The 9,034-nt window shown below is 38.8% G+C and overlaps 1 pseudogene; it reads left to right on the forward strand.

The window, feature by feature from the left end:
* Positions 1-3,599: 3,599 nt before the first annotated feature.
* On the forward strand, positions 3,600-8,132 carry LOC106992565 (leucine-rich repeat-containing protein 57 pseudogene; annotated as a pseudogene).
* The last annotated feature ends 902 nt before the right edge of the window (positions 8,133-9,034 follow it).

Below are 9,034 nucleotides of genomic sequence, written 5' to 3' on the forward strand. Positions count from 1 at the left end.
TGAAGTATAATATATAGGTAGGCAGAGGAAATAGAATCTATGGAATGAAGGCCGGGATGAATTTTCAAGTATTATTCAAACTATACATATACAAGATGATATCATCAGCTATCTTTCACATTTTTTTAAGAGCCAATTTTTGTTTCTCTCTTAGTAATCACTTTCCCAAGTATTTCTGGATTTTTAAAATATCTCTGCTTTGTATGTCAAGTTCGTGATTTGCTTTTTTAACTCACCAATTCTTTTAATTAACAAGTTGTAAGAATCTTCATTCGGGGTGTGTGTGAGGGAGAGAGAGTGAGAGAGAAGAACATTCATTCAGGTAAGAGGTGGAACAACAACAAAACCTGCATTTCTAGGGCATAGTCCAGTGTCTTTTACTAGATTTAAATATTTTTGATTGCATAAAAGAATAAATGATAATTATAAAAATCAATGAATGAATAACAAGCCTAGAAGATCCTAAATATGATGAAAATGATTATGCGAGGAAGAAGAAATATGCAAAGAAATGAATCAAACAAAGGGGTAAGTGAGGGAAGCAGACGCACAGACAAAGAGGACTTGTTCAACAGAGGCCACTGTGGATGAAGTTCATAGATGGGCGACTGGACGGAGGCGATATCTGAAATGTCTAAAGTTTAGAACATAGTGTTGATTTCTACAAATTAATAAGAAAAAGCAGTAATCTTCATAGGAGAATGACCAAAGGAAATTAAGGTTAGTGAGTATATGGAGAGGTGTTCAAACTCATGAGAAATAAAACAAATGCAACAAAAGCAACAATATATCATGTTACTCCTATATATTAGGGAGAAAATGACAGAGTGGATAATTTTGAGAGCTGCCAAGGATGCGAGAACTTAGATAGTGTACTGTCGGTACAGATGTAGACTGTGCAACCACTCTGAAGAGGAACTGGTTCTACTTAGTCATTGTAAGTAGAAGCACATTCTGTGATTGTTACTGGTCCTAACGGAATTTTTATCCACATCTGTAAGAATGCAGGTAAATGTATGTGTATGGAATTATCATTTGTGCAGAAAGTTAGGAGCAACTTGAGTGTATTTACATGGCAGAATGGAAAAGCATAAAAGACGTGTGCACGCTCTATGACACTACCTAGTGATTAGAAGTCATAGAGTAGGTGTACGGTTCATAAAGACAGTGCTGACTAAAAATGGTAAATGACAGACTGTAATATGTATAATACCAATTACATAATTAAAAAGGTATGTATGTAAAACAACAACATAGATTTTATAAGAGAATATATGAACTACATTGAAATGATTTCCTCTAGAGACAGAGGTAAGGAAGAGGGGTAGACTTTAGAAATAAAAGTTAAGAAAGAAAGAGAAACCAAGGGAGGTCATGAGGAAAATAAAAAATCTCACAGAGACCCAATGATAATACTGTGCCAGGAAGTGAGGAGTGTAATCAACTCACCCCTTCCTGCATGATCTTCAAAAGAGAAAGAGAAAGAGAGGAAGAGAGGTCATAAATATGAGAGTAATTGAAGAAAAGAGAAAGGACCCAACTACTTAGAGGAAGTTCCTACATTCAATAATCATTTGTTGCAAAATTTTCATATGCTTCGTAAGGTATATAAAATATTTTGACTCAATCTCAGCTTTTATGAAAGTGGATGCAAGTGGTAACAAAAGTGAGGTCACAAAATGTTGACTATTCAAAGGCATCATAGGAGTGTGTGGGCTCACAGCACAGACAAACTGCCTGGGTCTTTGCAGTATTGTGTAAATGCTCCTGCTTTGAGGTCAGTAAGAATAAAGTTCAAAACCTTTGCTCTAACATCTCTTAGCCACAATCTCTTACCCTAAACAAATGAAGTAACCTTTCTGTGTCTTCATTTCCATAGATATAAAATGAGAGATTTAAGACTATCTGGTTTCTTGGAAGTAATAAATAAATGATCATACTTTAGGTGTTGGGTAAATGGTAGCTATTCACAATTATAATAATTAACTTGAAGAAATTATTTGTAGATAAGGGAGTTTTGAAGAGTGTAAAGGATTCAAATTTCCAGGGGGAATGTGGAAGATATTATTAAGTCATAGATGATAGTAAACGGAATATTTGAAGATGATGATTAAATGAAGAGATACATATGAAAGCGCTTTACACATTCTTAGTCGTGCATATACTATCATTACTCATGATGAAAATGGCAATAATGTGCCTAAAGTCAAAATCCACAGTGAATGATGATGAAACTTCACGTTGGAGAGGGAAAATGAACAAAAATGAAGAAAGCTCTGAATAGCAGACAGAAAGGTTTGAGGTTAATTTCATAGATAATAGAGAGATAGTTTTAAAATCTGGCTGGAAACTGATATGTAAATCTGTCATTCTTTAAAGAGAAATAAAAGAATGGATGATCGGATTTTAAGTCCCCCACAGCTTCATTCCCCTGATGGCTTCACTTTTATCACTCACTACTCCCCAAAGCAGCAAATCTGCTTATCACTTTATTTTTCATCTTGAACTCTTTCTATTAATTTTCATTTTCCTGAATCCAGATTTTCCTCTCTCTGTCAGTAAAAATACTATGTTTTTTTTCAGTTTCAATATCCTCCTCCTCAAAAACTGGAGAAACAAGAAGATAAAAACAAATTTGCTAGAGAGAAGACTGCCATCATCATTAGAACATATGCATCTCCTGGCCTGTGCTGTGGTGCAGATGCTACTTAATTGTAGAAAGAGATCTGAATACAAGAAACACTGTGAAGAAAAAATTAAGACATGGAGAGAGAAGGCAGCAAGAAATTTGAAAAATCAAAGATAAGTTGAGGTTGTGGGCCCTGAAGACCAAAAACAATACTACAGCTATTGACAGAATTACTGATAACTGAGGGAGAAGACAAAGGGTACTCTTAGCCAACTAATCTTGAGGTGACCTGATGCTACCTGGGGAAGTAGAATTAGATAGTAAGAAAAATGATAGGCTGGGCATGGAGGCTTACACCTGTAATCCCAGCACCTTGGGAAGCCAAGACAGGAGGATCACCTGAGGTCAGGAGTTTGAGACCAGCCTGGCCAACATGGTGAAACCCTGTCTCTACAAAAATACAAAATTTAGCTGGGCATGGTGGTGCATGCCTGTAAGCTACTCAGGAGGTTGAAGCACGAGAATCACTTGAACCTGGGAAGCAGAGGTTGTAGTGAGACAAGATCATGCCACTGTACTCCAGCCTGGGTGACACAATGAGACTCTGCCGCAAAAAAAAAAAAAAAAAATTATGTAGCTGGAGATGTAAATGCCACAGTAATCATATCTGGGGTGATAAGGGAAGGTTCAGGGTAGAAAGGAGTTGTCCAAGGAAATACACATAGAGGCATGTGAAAATTAAGCTTTGGGTAGTGGACACAGTGTACCAAAACACAACCATTATATGTACGCATTTTTGTGCTTATATTCACAATCTCTTTCCTAGAAATGGTTTTAATTAAAAAATAAATATAATTTTAAAAACCTAAAAATGAAAAAAAAATTAGAGAATAAGAACTAAAAAAAAACTAATGCGAAAATACAACCTGATTCAGTCTGAGATTTAAAAAAAAAAAAAAAAAAACCTATAATGTTATTTGCAATGTTACTAGAAATATCCTTCAAATTTGCCATTGGGCTGCCGGATAAACAGGAATGGAGCCAGAAGAAAATGCAATCGAAACAGGAAATTTTCCCTGATCCCTTCACAGGACTTGGACTTGCGAAGCGGGTGGCTCCTTTACTCAGCCTGCAGCTCTCAACCCCTCGCAGGAAGGGGAGCACACAGGTGAGTGCTCACAGGGGCCAGAAGGAATGCTTCTGGGCGCAGGCAGGAGCAGAACTCTGTGTGGCCCCTAGAGCCTCAGAAGGCATGTTACAGTGCGCTCTTTTAATTTGCTGTCCGTGGGTGGCTTAAGTGTTTAACATCTCAGTGTGACAACCCCCTGTGTCTCGAGCTCTTATTGGGTGTCAGGAAGAATCAGGTCGCACAAAGAATTGAAGATGGTAAATGCAGGGGATTTTATTGCTGATGAAAATGGCTCTCAGTGGGATGGAGAGCTGAAAAGGGTATGGACCAGAAAGGTGGCCTTCCTTGGGAGTTCAGCTGTCCCAGGCCAAATTGAAAAAAAAAAAAGTTTTTCAAATTATAGCCATGATTGTTCCATTCCTTTTTCCCCTTGAGTTTTCTTCCATAGTTCTCACATCTTTTTTTCTTCTACACTCTTTCCTTTTCTGATTCTTTACAATCTGGCTTTTGTTGAATTGCAGAACTGATTCTGTTTCCTCTAAGTTCACTCCTAATATCTTATTAGTTAAATAAAATGACATTTTATTTAACTAACACCTCTTCTGCAAGGTCCCGCCATCAAGCCATCCCTCTGAAGCCATCCCTCTGAAGTCAAGCTGCTTCTCACCAACGCCAAGCTGTTTTTTTTCTTTTCTCTTCTTCTCTGCTGCTCTGCTGGCAGTGGAGCCTGGGATTTTTATGAACACAGGGTGGGCCAGGGTGGTTTTGGAAAAGGCAACATTCAAGCAGGAAAACAGGGATGTAAAGTTCTCAATTTGGGCTGCAGGTCCAGGTTTGAGGGTGGGGCCCTTGCGGGGAACCTACCTGTTCTACCCAGTATTTCCCTGCCTCCTATCCACATCACAATCAGTAGCATATTTTAGGTGGTCCTAAAATAAATCAATACTTCAGAGAAGAGTGATTAATAATTGAATTACTATAATTATTACTAAATGGATTAAATTATTAATAAATGAATTAAAGAGGGAAAATGTAATTGAGTATTGAGATATATGAGAAAACTGAGATTTGAGATACATTAAATAAAAAATAAAGTTATAAAAGTAGCATTTATGAAACATCATTTTATTTAACTAATAAGATATTAGGAGTGAACTTAGAGAAAACAGAATCAGTTCTGCAATTCAGCAAAAGCCAGATTGTAAAGAATCAGAGAAGGAAAGAGTGTAGAAAAATTTTTTAAAAAAGATGAGAGAACTATGGAAGAAAACTAAAGGGGAAAAAGGAAGGGAACAATCATGGCTGTAATTTGAAAAACTTTTTTTTAATGTTTTCTTTTGAGACAGGGTTTCACTCTGGCTCAGGCTGCAGTACATTGGCACAGTGATGGCTCACTGCAGCCTCAATCTCCTGGGCTCATCCAATGCTCCCACCACAGTCACCTGAGTAGCTGGGACCACAGATGTGCACCACCATGACTGGCTAATTTTTAAATTATTTGTAGGTAGGGAGTATCCTTATGTCGACCAGGCTGTCTTGAACTCCTGGGCTCAAGTGATCCTCCTGTCTCAGCCCTCCAAAGTGTTGAGATTACAGGTGTGAGCCACCATGCCCAGCCAAAACACTGCTATCATCATTTTATTTTTCTGTTTAATGTCAACAGCGATAAGGACAGGTATTGCATTCAATAGAAAGAAAATATTTTAAAAGGGGAAATCAACGGAAGATGATGGAAAAGAGAAAATAAGCAAGAAAAAGAAATTTGTATTTTTAAAGTCCAGTAGTAACTAGTCAGTTAATTTTTATTGAACTGTGAAATTGCTGATTTTCTTTCTTTCTTTTTTTTCTTTTTTTTTTTTTTTTTTTTGAGACGGAGTTTCGCTCTGTTGCCCAGGCTGGAGTGCAGTGGCGCCATCTCAGCTCACTGCAAGCTCTGCCTCCCGGGTTCACGCCATTCTCCTGCCTCAGCCTCCTGAGTAGCTGGGACCGCAGGCACCCACCACCATGCCCGGCTTTTTTTTTTTTTTTTTTTTTTTTTGAATTTTTATAGAGATGGGGTTTCACCATGTTAGCCAGGATGGTCTCAATCTCCTAACCTCGTGATCCGCCTGCCTCAGCCCACCAAAGTGCTGGGATTATAAGCGTAAGCTACCGCACCTGGCCAATTTGCTGCTTTTCTAAAAGAAAAGGGGTGAACAAAATACAGAATAAAGTTGTGTTGTTGTTGTTTTTTTTTTTTTTTTTTTTTTTTTGTTTTTTTTTTTTTTTACATGCACAAAGTGCACTATACATTTCAGGAAGAGATGAATTACCAGAAGATAAAATTATCCACTTAAAAATGTTTCATTGTAACTTTAAAAGATGAAATACACTTTTGTTCCTCTATAAAATTATGAACAAAATCAGATGGAAAATATAGCAATCTTAACAGTGAGAAATCATACGGTACTGCCAGAGTTTTGTTGGGGCTCAAAAAACAGCATCACAAAGTGAAGGCCTAAGAAGCTACCTCGGAAGCAAAGTCTCTCCCGGACCCTCTCCTGCCTTCCTGTTTTTCATGCTTCATTCTCTCCTCAGGCAAGCCATAGTAACTAGAATCTCTCTTTCCCAGAGCGAGTCATAGAAACCAGCAGCCCCGTTCCCCAAAGCCAGCCATAAAGCCTAAAAATACTATTTTAACCTTCCCAGACTATGATGGTTAATATTGAGGGTAACTTAATTGGATTGAAGGATGCAAAGTATTGTTCCAGGGTGTGTCTGTGAGGCTGCTGCCAAAGGAGATTAACATTTGAGTCAGTGCACTGGGAGAGGCAGACCCACCTTCAATCTGGATGGGTACCATCTAATCAGTTGCCAGCGCAGCTGGGATAAAAGCAGGCAGAGGAGTGTGGAAAGACTAGATTTGCTAAGTCTTCTGACCTCTATCTTTCTCTCATGCTGGATACTTCTTGTCCTCCAATATCAGACTTCTAGTTCTTCAGCTTTTGAACTCTTGTACCCGCACCAGTGATTTCCCAGGGGCTCTCATGCCTTCAGCCACAGACTGAAGGCTGTACTATTGGCTTTCCTACTTTTGAGGTTTTGGGACTCAGACTGGTTTCCTGGCTCCTCAGCTTGCAGGCAGCCTTTTGTGGGACTTCACCTTATGACTGTGTGAGTCAATTCTCCTAATAAACCCCCCTTCATGTATTTATCTATCCTATTAGTTCTGTCCCTTTAGAGAACCCTGATGAAGACACCAACCTTTTTGTTTAGGAGCTGGCCATAAGTAAATTGAAGATGCTCATTCCAGAGGTGGTCTGCCCCGTATCTTGGAGGAAGGAATGCTGCCCAGACAGGTTCTGAAGAATTGGAGCGGACAGGCTGTGCTGGATCCCCCCAGACATCTATTAGCATTAGATCACACCCTTTTTGTCCAATCATATTTCTACACACCTGTCCATACTTCATTAAGCCTAAGTGTAAAAAATGGGTAGTTTTTCCTCGATCTTTGGGTCTTCATTCTGAAGGTTTCTATGTCACATAAAACTATCATCAGGTTCACTAAGTCCAGGGAACTCAACCTGGTTAGTGTAGGTCCTGGGGTTCCCCTGCTGAACCATCTGGCAGCTGAACCATCTGGCAGCTGAGCCATAGGAGAGATGTGGGCCGAAGCACTAGTATAGGAAACGGTGCCCTCGGTACTCAGGTGGAATGGGCACGCTAAACTGCTGTCTCCCAGTTTAAGGACTGTGGGCTGACCAAGTTCCTCTTAGAATTGCAGACACTAATGAGCAATCTCAGGACCATCGATTTGTCCAACAATAAGATGGAGAACCTACTGCCTTTGCTGATACAGAAGTTCACTGAGCTGAAGAACCTATCCCTGAACAACATAAACTGCTCTGCCTAATGAGATTATGCAATCCTAAACAAATCTAGAGATGCTATGCCTAAACAGCAGTCACCCGAGAAAGCTGCCATCTACCTTTGGGCAACTCTCTACCCTCAAGACCCTGAGCCTCTCTGGGAACCAACTGGGAGCACTATCACCCAACATTGTAGCCTAGGCCACCAGAGGTGGTGGACCTTTCCAGGAACCAGATTCAAAGTATACCTGACATAGTAGGAGAGCTGCAGGTCATCAGACTCATCCTCAACTGGAAGAAGATATCTCAGGTCTCAGTAAAGATATCTTGCTGTCCTTGCATTAAAATTCTTTACCTAGAAGAGAACTGTCCTGAGCTCATCATGGTTTCACAGAGCATCTGCAGTGACTCCCATATCTGTCCGCTTGCTATGGAAGGTGATCTTTTTGAAATAAAGAAACTTCAAGAACTGGAAGGTTATGATAAGTACATGGAGAGGTTCATGGCCACCAAGAAGTTTGCATGAAGTTCTCCAGGTCTATGGGAACCTTACAGGATACTGACTTGGAACCTGTTGGAGTGTGGCTGATTGAAAGGCTCCTGTTGTTGTGAAGGGGTATCTGCAATAAGAAGATGATACTCCAGGAGATTATGTTTTTACTCAATGATCTTTTTTTTTTTTTTTTTTTTTTTCCTTTTCAGGGCTCTTCTCAACAAAGCTAAAAGAAAGGAAATCAGGAGACAGGAAAAGTTCTCCATTTGAGCCATGGGTATGACAGTGAGCAAGGTTGGTCTTCAAAATCATCATTAGTTTGGCATTAAGAAATCAGTACCTAGCTGCTATTTTTATGGTGAGGGAGTGCTGCCTGGTAACAGAATAACTCCACACCACAGCTTGAAATTTCATTTAGTTTCAATGTGTGAGCTTTCATAAAGTCAGTTGCCATTTCATTTCTATGCTAACACTTCATATTTTTATGAAATTCAAATAATTTGTGAGAAGATGGTATAGTTAATCTAAGGATTTATTATTTTATTCCAGTCCGTCAGTTCAATTGCAGTGCTTATACTTGGAATTTAGGATTTACATAAATATGGGACTGTTTGTCTTGATTAAAAGCACGCTTTGTCAGAGAAGCACCAACACAACACTAAAAAATGTTCCCCAAGGCTGCAGTAGCAAATTTTTTACTATTTCAGGCGACTTATTGATAGAGGGCTCTGAGGAGCTAAAACTGTATATGCAATACTTATAAGATAAAAGCCATTTTAATAATCAGTATTTTCTTAAAGATTTGTTAGAAATAATGTCTTCTTTCTGGTAATCTTTCCTCCTTTTTGTATTTATAACTCTACTAATCAAATTATCTATCAATAAATAATTGCTATATTTTAAAACAATAAAACAAAAAACTATGATCAAATAAA

Source organism: Macaca mulatta, chromosome 12 (genome assembly GCF_049350105.2).
Source record: "Macaca mulatta isolate MMU2019108-1 chromosome 12, T2T-MMU8v2.0, whole genome shotgun sequence".
NCBI lineage: Eukaryota > Metazoa > Chordata > Mammalia > Primates > Cercopithecidae > Macaca > Macaca mulatta.